The sequence below is a fragment of the Accipiter gentilis genome, chromosome 28 (assembly GCF_929443795.1).
Source record: "Accipiter gentilis chromosome 28, bAccGen1.1, whole genome shotgun sequence".
Classification (NCBI taxonomy): Eukaryota; Metazoa; Chordata; class Aves; order Accipitriformes; family Accipitridae; genus Astur; species Astur gentilis.
In genome coordinates, this window is record NC_064907.1 from 11,633,426 (window position 1) to 11,644,571 (window position 11,146).

Consider the following 11,146-nt stretch of genomic DNA (forward strand, 5'->3'; position numbering starts at 1 on the left):
ACCACTTTCAGAAGGAGAAATTGCAAAAAAAGGTGTTAAGAGGTGGGGTTAATAAAGTACACATTTGGTACCTTGGGTGGCATGTAGAATCGGAGCTGATGCCTAGGATCCCAAGACAGTATGGAGGTAAAGGAAGCTTGCCAGTAGGAAACATGGGGAGGATGCTTAGAAACACTCCCTACCCTTAAATCTGGTGCAATATTTCAGGATGGTAGAGGAGTATTTCTCTTTAGCTGGGATTTATAAAGCAGAACTTTTTACAGCTGCTCTATAATTGCAGGTGAAGCACTTCTGCTTTATGTAATAGGCTACCATTTAGTCAAGTAGTAGGAAACATGCATCCTCTTCAACTGCAACCTCAAGGGAGTTGAAATCCATATTGTCCATTTGCCAGTAGACTATCCTTATGACCAATTTCACAGGCTTTTCCTATTAAGGCTGAGACACGGTACAGCCACAAATTCAAGCTGATTGGGCCAGACAGAGCACAGTTAAGATGTTAATGCAGAGGAGGGAAGACCTAGTGTCTGCCCTAAACAGCATTGTACAGTCACTGGATATATTACATATGGTCAATTCACTGGATATATTACATGTGATCAGTAGGCTTCTGTTTTACCTAAAATTTGGGGAGTCATCAGAAGCAAAATTTAAGTGTTGCTTCTGAGCAGACCAGGGATTGTTTGTATCATACTTTAGATATCTGTACCTTTCTTTGGCCTAACTACTTCACTGGATCAAAGGCCAGAGGTCATTTCAGATGGGAGGTCATAACTCTGAATTCTTGTTTGCCTGTTCTCTGCTTTCACCGATGACCAGATTTAGTCAATTTATCTTTGTCTTAAACACAAAGACTTCTATTCCTCATTTCACACAAGTACTGTGGTACATGTTTCATGCTTAAATACTTAATTAAAAAACTTGACAACTCTGGCCTACCTCTTGGGGGGTAGGAAGGTACAGAGGTAACAAAGACAGCTTCCCAGGTCATCTAAAATGAAAACTGCATTTTCGTAGTTTACATTCCAGTACTTTGTTTTGTGTTTCTTTCGGGAGCAATGAAATTGTGATGTTAACTTACGGCTTCCTGCGGGTGTTTGTCAGGCATCTTTAATCTAAAGAAAGAACCACAGAGAAGAACTGAGTATTTACTAGACTATTAACACAAGAACAACGCTTTATAACTGGCTACTTCACCCTTGCCATGAACTTCCTGTGCAGAGCTTACTGTGATTGATTTTACAGGTAGGTTTTCTATATAATATTAAATTATATCAGTCTATTGGCTAGTTGCCCAGGCAGGCCACATAAAGAGACCCAGACAATGTTGTTTTGTTCGACACAGTTTTACTAGGTTTTATAAATCAACCTTCCATTTTCAGAAGTGCGTGTGGAGAATTTTAGGGCTATCACTACTGTTTGACAGAACCCTTGATTTCTGGTACTATATTCTAAGAATCTTTTCATCCTGCTTTCAGATAGAGGACTCTGACAGCTTACTGTGTGGCTAAGATCTTGGTCTTGCAAACAAATGTGTGAGTAAAGTAGTTGCAGCATCAGGGCTTAAATTAGTTAGCATTCCACTTTGATTTCCATTGTAATTTGTACCATAAAATGTTCTCTCCTTCTGGAAGCTCCATCTAGGTTGAAGTCATTTAAGTGCACCAAAACCAGGAAGTAGTTTTGCCAGTTGTGCTTCTGTAGTTTTGCTGTAAAGAGGACCCTATGTTTGCGAAATTAATTGGATTTTTTTTTTGGTATATTTTGTCAAAGATTTGCTATTTAAGTTTGTTCTCTTTGATATATTTATTCTATAGTCTAGTGACTACATAGGACACGCAGGTTGTTCAAGAAGGACAAGCTGCAGTGTGCAAGTTGTCTTCTCTGTAGCTGTATGCTGTAACCAGTAGTCTTTGGGGTCAGCTGGTGTGCTCTCCTGATCATGGGATTTTTGCATTCTTGGCTGGAGGTGGTTAGCTGAAATAAGTAGAAACAGCACATACCTTAGCAGTGTAGATAACTCTAAAAGAAAATAGGCAACATGGGGTTTATTCCTTTTAGGATAAGGAGAGAAAACCCCAGCTTTTCCTCTTCCAACAGGGGTAGCTTAATTAGTAGTAATTTATTCCTAAAAGGTTGCCAGCTCAAAATATTTTCCTGTCCAACTATCTAGACTCTGATTTTGCTAGGTGAGGGTCAGTTAAATTCAACTCATGCTGAATTGAACTATATGGTTGGGCAAGGCCATGAAAGAAGTATTTACAAAAGTCTGGTGCCTGGAAAAGAACCCCTCTGGAGTACCAGGGGCAAGTTGTGATTCTGAGTGACCTGTGGAGACCTTGGAAGGAGCTGCCAATCATTGTTAAAAACTGTTAGCTAAGCCTGGGGAAGCCTGCATTTATTGCTGGATGTTCACTAAAAAAAACTTGGACGGAGTCGTAGACCTTTATGTTGAATGGGGTAAAGTTAATTAACTGCAAGTTTCCAGACCAGTGGCTAAGAAAAGAGGTCATTTATGATATTTATGGTATTCCCTAGAGTAGAAGCTGGAAGGAATGAGAGTGTATCTACCATCTCTGACCTGCACCCTCAACTGGGCAGTAGTTTACATTTCAGCATTCTGCCTCAAGGAGGGCTCAGTACATTGTTACAGTTTTAGCCCTTGGTTTATCTCATCTTAGGTTTGGGGGTTTTTTCCCCTCCTGGGAGAGAGAATGGTTATGTTGAAACCTTTTCCTTGCTTTCCAACAGAACTTGTCTTTTTGATTCATGGTACTTCAAGTTTGTGCAGTATTTTGCTTACGTCAAGATAGGGAAGTACACTTTGGGGTTTAGGAGATTTAATTTTACAGAGTTCCTTATTTTGTGCTTGTTCTCACTTGTAGAGAGGGCTCCTGCTCACAGATAGTGGGCCTGGCTGTATACCACTGGCCGTCTAATGATATTACTGATGGTATTTCTGACTTGACTTTGTTTTGCCTGTGGAGTAATCATGGCATCCACGGGTGTCTGAGAATAAGCATTGAGCATGTACAGCCTGCCAGTCTTTAATCTTAAACTTCCCAGAGAGATAAGCCATTAGCTACATGCAGGGCCTCCTTTAGATGAAAACTATGTGTATTGGGTTTGTGTGGCAAGGATTTGGTAGCGAGGAGGTTACAGGGGTGCCTTCTGTGAGAAGCTGCTAGAAGCTTCCCCTGTGTCTGACAGAGCCAATGCCAGCCAGCTCCAAGATGGACCCACTGCTGGCCAAGGCCAAGCCCATCAGCAACGGTGGTAATGCCTCTGGGATAACAGATTTAAGAAGGAAAAAAAAAACACAAAACTGCACAACAAAAACTGCAGCCAAAGAGAGGAGTGAGAATATGTGAGAGGAGCAACCCTGCAGACCCCCAGGTCAGTGAAGAAGGACGGGGAGGAGATGGTCCAGGCGCCGGAGCAGAGATTCCCCTGCAGCCCATGGGGAAGACCATGGTGAAACAGGCTGTCCCTCTGCAGCCCATGGAGGTCCGCGGTGGAGCAGATCTCCACCTGCAGCCCGGGGAGGACCCCACGCCGGAGCAGGTAGGTGTCTGAAGGAGCCTGTGACCCCATGGGAAGCCCACGCTGGAGCAGGATCCTGGCAGGACCTGTGGCCCCGTCGAGAGAGGAGCCCACGCTGGAGCAGGTTTTCTGGCAGGACTTGTGACCCCACGGGGGACCCACACTGGAGCAGTCTGTGCCTGAAGGACTGCACCCCATGGAAGGGACCCATGCTGGAGCAGTTTGTGGGGAACTGCAGTCCGTGGAAAGGACCCACGTTGGAGAAGTTCATGGAGGACTGTCTCCCATGGGAGGGACCCCACGCTGGAGCAAGGGAAGAGTGAGGAGTCCTGCCCCTGAGGAGGAAGGAGCAGCAGAGACAACAACCCCATTCCCCATCCCCCTGCGCCACTGGCGGGGAGGAGGTAGAGAAAATCAGGAGTACAGTTAAGCCCAGGAAGAAGGGAAGGGTGGGGCAAAGGTGTTTTAAGAATTGGTTTTATTTCTCATTATCCTACTCTGATTTGATTGGCAATAAATGAAACTAATTTCCCCAAGTCAAGTCTCTTTTGCCCGTGACGGTATAGCTGAGTGATCTCTCCTTATCTTGACCCAGGAGCTTTTCGTTATATTTTCTCTCCCCTGTCCAGCTGAGGAGGGGAGTGATAGAGTGGTTTTGGTGGGCACCTGGCATCCAGCCAGGGTCAACCCACCACACTGGTACTCCCTCTATCAGTGATTTATTTATAGATCTCTTGTGTGTTGTTCATGCAGTAGAAATCCTTTATGTTCCATCCATGGTTGCGTTCCCCAGAACAGAAGAAATTCCTGAAAGTATTTCCTAAAAATAGAGACATAAGAAATAAATTATATCAAATGTTATAAATACCCTCTATATGGAAGTTGGAGAATATTTGTGAAATTGAATTTACTGATGTAAACAGAGACCAATCACCCTTCAAAGAATGTAGTCCTCTGTCTCTACCACCATAGCATGTTGAACCTCCTGGGCAACTGCAGCCATCTTGGCAGAGAGGAAAAAGTAAAAAATCTAATAAGTTGCTACACATTTTTTTAAACACGCATGTCTGGATATAAGAGGAAGACTCTTTTAATGGTCTGAGAGGAATTATGCAGCATAAACAGAATCCTTATTAGGCAGGAGAGAAGCCACATAGAGCTCAACCCATAGCATAAATCCATAGGAAACCAGGTTTCATTGTTTCCATTCTTGATAAAACAGCTTGCTTGTTTGCTCTTTTCAGTAATCTCCCACCTCCTACTTCAAAAACAAAGTAGTCTCCTTGAAACTGCATGACATTTTGTATGGTATTCTTATATTTCTAGTAGAAATAGCAAGAAGCATTCACTCTGGGTAAAAAAAAAAATCCAGCTTGGGTTGTTATGGGATGATATAAATTTACTATGTTAATCTGTTATTTTGACATACTCACCTGCAAATTTCAAATTTCAACTGAATTCTGTTGTATGTGTTAGATGTCAATGTAATAATATGTAACTGAGGAAGAACTTCATTGCAATGGAGAATAAATTTGATGGTATTGCTAAATTTTTTCAATTGCCGATTTTTAAGGTGTAACAATTTTGTCAAGAAAATGTCATTCTCGTGCTTGTTGGTTTACATAGGCAGGAACATAAGTGAATTTCTATACTACTTTGAGTGACAGTTGGCAGAGTGCTTGGTACAAGCTGCTATACTGGAACAAGTGCATCAGGCAGTAATTCCTGTAAGACAGTTCAATCAGAGAAACCATAGGATGAAGTGAATACAAAAATCCAAGGAAAGTGAAGCAAATTATCTCCCACTGGGGCCTAATCTTCTTAAATGCAATAGAAAAAATATCCAAAGTTAACAGGTGTGAATAGTTAAGAGAATACAAAGAAAAGCTAAGCCAGTCCAATAAGCCGTAGATATATATGTATTTAGAAAATGTAGTTTTCAGATTTATTTTCCTCAGAGATGCTTCTTTTTGGTTAACAACTTATGCATAAAGGATGCAGTGGTAAGCCCTGCAGTATACTGGTGGACAAGTGTAAAGGTGTTCCAGGAAGGCCTTCGTGTCTCTTTGGCATCCACACAGAAGAGGGCAAATATGGAGTCATCATGCAGGCTGTTAGGAGTTGCTGAATCTGGTAGCTTGAGAGAGGACAGGCTGCTCCAGCTCCATATTCCCCCAGTCAACCAGAGACTGAGCACCTATTCCCAACAGACACACATCCACACGTGGTGTACGTATATACATCCACAAATGATTGGCCATGCAGATCAACGCCAACAGAAAACACAGCAGCAATGGATTCATCCTGTTCCCTTCTCTGGCTGATCAGGGTGAAAGCCCTTTAATAGAAAATGTACATACTTATATATGTCTATACACACACGCATACAATATGGATCCATCCAGAAGCTGGCCTTAGGCACTCAGTCTATCCAGTAGCTGGCTCCTGGATTTCCTATTCTCCCCAGTTGCTGGGAGCTGGATGTACAAGCCCCTGAGGCTTGCAGCCCCACTTCAGTTGCTGTTACTCAGACCCTCTTATGTACACACACGCACGCACGCACACACACACGCACAGACGGGCACGCTACGGATCCTCCAGGAGCTGGCTATAGACATTCAGTCTATACAGAAGCTGGCCCCAGGTCTTCTTGTCTCCAATTGCCTTGTGCACAGACACACAAATGCAAATGAGTCTCTCAGTCGACCCACAGATTTCACAGTCTCTCTAGGAGCTGGCTTGGACTGCCAGATTGTTCCATCAGCCAATTTTCAGACCCTCTGGTCTTTGCAGTATCTGGCCCAGACTTGTGGCTGCTCTGATACCTGATTCCCAAGCCTCTTTATCCTACTGGCATGGCAATCTAGCTTCAGTTAATGATCATACACTGACACATGGACCCACAAAATATGCACACACTCTGGTGTCTGTGGTTGCTGGCACCCCAGAAACACAGGTCACTATGACCTGTGGTCCTCACTTCAGTTGCTGACAATTAGACCTCCATATGCTCTAATCTCTCTTACTGCTTGCAACCCAGACACAGTGGCCCTTATGACTCCTGCTACCCTCTGCGGTTGCTGACACTTAGACACCTCACTCCCTCCAGTCTCTACAGTTGCTCCTATGACCTGTGGTCTGACTCCAGTTGCTGGCACTTAGACCTTAGGCACACAATGGCACACAGAATAGAAGGTCCCCTCGCCCAAGAAAATACTTTAAAATGGAGCTTAGGGAGAAGATGGGACAGACTGCGCTGATCAGGTGCAGGGCATGGACAGATAAAAGTGATGACCAGCAACCTGTTCACATGCAACTAGCCCCTTTTATCCCTCTATTTTTCCATGCTTGTTCCTCCCCAAACCACCTTGATCCATCCTTTTCCCTACCTTTGGTTCATCCCCTGGACATCCGATAAGTCTGGTACAATCCCAAAATGCTCTTCTCTTACATCTGATAGTGAGTCCCATACCTCTGTAGGCAGTAACCTCCCTCAGTCTGTAGGGTGTTCTGGAGAGGTTTTCCATTGACTCGTCTTGAGGGACTCCACACCCTGGCTGTGGGCTGATCCCCCTCCTGTGATGGCTCTGGAGAAGCTGAGGCAGGTTCTTCTGATGAGGTTATTCGGGTTCCCCTGCCTGCCACCGCTCCTCTGTGCTCCTTTGTGTGCCTGGAAACAAGACTTTAATCACAACTGAACAGATGAGGTGAGCAGACAAGCTTTTTTTCACCCTTCACAAAGCATTTCAGGAGGCGATACAGTCCATCCCACCTCTTGCTGGGTGAAGTGACTTCAGTCTTTCATAAATAGGCAAAAGGATCCAATGTGCTGCCCCACTGGCTGGATCTGCATGTAGGACAATTCTTCACTGCCTGTCATTCAGGTTTGGTTGCAAAACTATACCAAGCCTGGTTTGCTGTGACTGCATATTTAAAATTAATTGCATTGTTTTCCCCCACATCTGTCATTTTATTGTTTGCCAGGCTGTATCATGAAGTACTTCTGTAACTCTTGCCATTCAGCTTTTGTTTTCTTCTATCCTGAATAATTTAGCATCAGCAGCAAGCCTTGTCACTTTACTGTCCACTCTTCTCTATATATTTTGTGATGAAGTTGAATAAAATAGACCGTAGTGTAGATCCAGATGGACATCTGGTGATGAACTTCATCACTGCGAAAAATGTCCATTTAGCCCTACATTTTCTTTCTTGTATTTTATGCAATTATTTATCCATAATAAGGTTATTCCATGGCAGTTTGGCTCTTCAGAAACCTTAGGTGAATGGCCTTTTCGAAGGCCTTTTGGAAACCCAGATGGACTTTGTCATTCGGATTATCTGTTTCCATGTGCTCCAACAAAATCCGGGAGATGTGTGAAACATGACTCGTTTCTTGCCAGGACCAGACACCATATTCTTGTAGCAAGTCTCCAGACATGGGTATGTCAATAGGTTGATTCTTGCTGGCAATGAGGAAAAGCAAATTATATACCTGGCCCCTCAGCTTCAAGAATTTAATTTCTCAGACACTTAGTGTCCCATTTGTTTTTTAGATTAGTTATTAGTTTCAAAAGATATTAAGTCTGAAGAAACAGAGAGACAGCATAACTACAAATCTAATTTCCATAAAACAGGAAGTTTCTGATTTTTCCAGCCTTACTCACATTAGTGACACTTTGAAATGATTTCAGTTAGATTTTATTATCCAGTAAGACACTTATCAGCATAATTGAAGTCGGCAGAAGGATCCATAAATTGTTTTCTTGTTCTTTTGTATATTCGGTTTGGGTTAAAGCTTTTGATCATTCAGGGTCAGCAGAGACCATTATGCACATCTACTTGTATCTGTATTATAACAGATGCCATGAAGTATTACCCACTTATTCTGTGTGAAGCCTAATACATTATGTTTGTTTGGGGGTTTATCTTGTAAAAAGCTATGCAAGTGGGATGCTGAGGAATCTACCAACACATTTCAATAAAATATTCCAGTAGGTAATTGCCTTCATTTAAAATTTGCATTTTTCTTCCTGTTCAGATTTTTCTAGCTTTGGTTTTCAACCAGTGAATCTTGTTATGTCTTTGTCTGTTTAATTAAAGAAACTGGATGCTGTTCTACTAATCTGATACTAGGTGTGCTTACATTTGTGTCAATATCAAAGAAATGCCTGTATGTTTCTCTTGTTATATCTTCCCTCTCACCCTAGTTGTTAGTTTAAGGGAGATCCTGTACCCCTGCTCTTGTTATAAGAACAAACACATTTCCCCAAGAAAATTCAGTCACTGGTAGTAACTTTTCCATTCCTTCTTTTTCCACCAAGAAAGGAACAAAGGAAAGAAATTCTGCCTGCTAACTAAATTCCTCTTAGTGCCACCTGTGGTTTTGCCCAGCCACAATGAGGAAAGTCACAGAGAGTAAACAAACAGTCTCTCCTGTGCTAAAATCTATACAAACTCTGGCATGGCTGTCAATCATTTCTTGCCTGATGTGAAAAACAAAACCCTATTTCAGCATTAGCAGTTAATGGTATTGAAATTGCTGAATAGCCAATTCAGCTCAATATTACTGGGGGGGGAAAAAAAGTAATTTGAGCATTCAGATGGATGAAATTCATTTTTTAAATGATAAAACCATCTTCATGGTTACCATTTGCTTTAGTTACTATTTTTTATCATGTGTTTTCTAGCTTAGCTGCATTTGTCATGTTACTGGTAATGTAGTTATGTTTAATTTCTTCTATAAACCCTTGTAGAGGGCTGTGTATAATTCTGTTTCTGTCATTACAAATTCTGATTCATCAGTTTAGATCGTTGTTTTGAAGTCTTGGTTGCTAGGAACAGTGGTTTGCCTCCTTGCCAGGAACTGAGGATTTGTTTTCTTCCCAGAAGAAAAGCTTGTTATTTACTTGTTCGTAATACGTGCTTTGTCTGCATGACTGATATTTTGATCCATTTGTAGTTCAGGTGTTTTTCAAGTAAAAATCCTTCATGAGTGAAGCAAGTGGATCAACACGAAGTGGGTAGAAATATCATAGCAAGGCAATACGTTTAACATTTAAAATTTAATAAAGGATGGATCCCTGCCTTATGACCTTGTGTCAGACATTGGCCATCATCCTGCAAGCACTTAGGTTTGTATTCAGTCTTGCCACTGTTAGTTGTCATAACAGGTCCAGCAATATCATGGCCTGTTCCTAGGGGTAGTGGAAGGCTCCTTCCTTCCAGTTTCATCTGAAATGCCTACTTTTGCACTAGGAAACTTTTCCCCATTTAGTATTATTCCTATTCCATAGGGGGAAAAATCTAAAGCTGTGTTAACCTGGAATTAAGTTTAATTGTTGGAAGGTACAGTTTGGAAAGTGACATCTAAAAATCACCTGAGCAATGTGGTCTCAAAAGGAGGGCTGGCTGCTCTGACTTGTTAAGCTAATGGGAGATGATGTGACAAAGTCCTTTTTTGATTAGGGAAATAGAGAAAGGAAGAAAACAGTGGTGGGGGGAACAGCTAAGGCTCAGGAAGATGCTGTCTTTTCCCTCAGTCACAAGTCTCCTGACCCACGCTTTTAAATGAAAACATCAATGGTTATATTATTTACCTGGATTGTGCTGTAGACTAGTGTTGTGCTGAAAGAATAGCAAGAATGGTTCTTTCTGTGCTTTTGTCCTGAGTTCATAACCTGAGAGCAGGGCCTTTACAGGTAGCTAGGTTGGTAGGTTGGTTGGTTGGTTGGAAGGATATAGCCTTGGGTTGCTTGGACCCAAGGCCAGAAAAACTTTGTTGTGGCTTTGCTTCCCCTTGTTGAGTGAAAGCGGAACTCTTTCCCCTCTTGGAAAATGAGTTAAAGGAGCTCAGACTGGGTTTGGGCCTTTGCCTCCTCCTTGAAGGAGGCCATGAAGTTGGTTGCCCTGTGATAAAGTGTGAAGTTCATTCTGTGCTTTATACACTCTCAGGGCCCTGGCCTCAGCCCATATCCATTCCCACAAAGCCTCACTGCACCCTGACAAGTGCAAATTTACACCAGCCTTAATTACAATGTGGCAGTCAGTACCATTTTCATGTTATCTTTATTCTGTTGCAGGAGTCCTGAATTTGCTTCTGTTATCTCGATGAGCAGTCCTGTTCTTTTCCACCTTTATTGGAAAAAACAACTTAAGTAAGTAAGGATGATGGGACTAAGTCAGAAACGAATTAAAGAGGTTAGTTGGACCTAGTGAGAATTATCCTAATGCATTTAAAATATAAATGTTATTCTATAACTGCTTTTTGTTCATGTTATTTGATTTAAAATCTTGTTTTACATTGGGTACAATTAAAAATTACCATATATTATATGTAACATAACTATTTAAAGTTTTGGAAACAGCTCTGTCAGGCTCAGCTGGCTGGTTGCTAATGTTTTAGAAAGCAGCCTGTATGAGTATACATTGAGAGAATCTAAGTGAGAGCTAAAAAGTCCAAAGGGGATTTAAAAGCAAAAGTTCGATGACTAATACCATGATACATTTTGGAAGTTTCTCTGTTAATCTCAGTGTCCTGACCAGAATGTGGTTTTGATTATTTATGTTCTGTTTCTTTTGAATTCCCTACTATGTTTTGTATTTG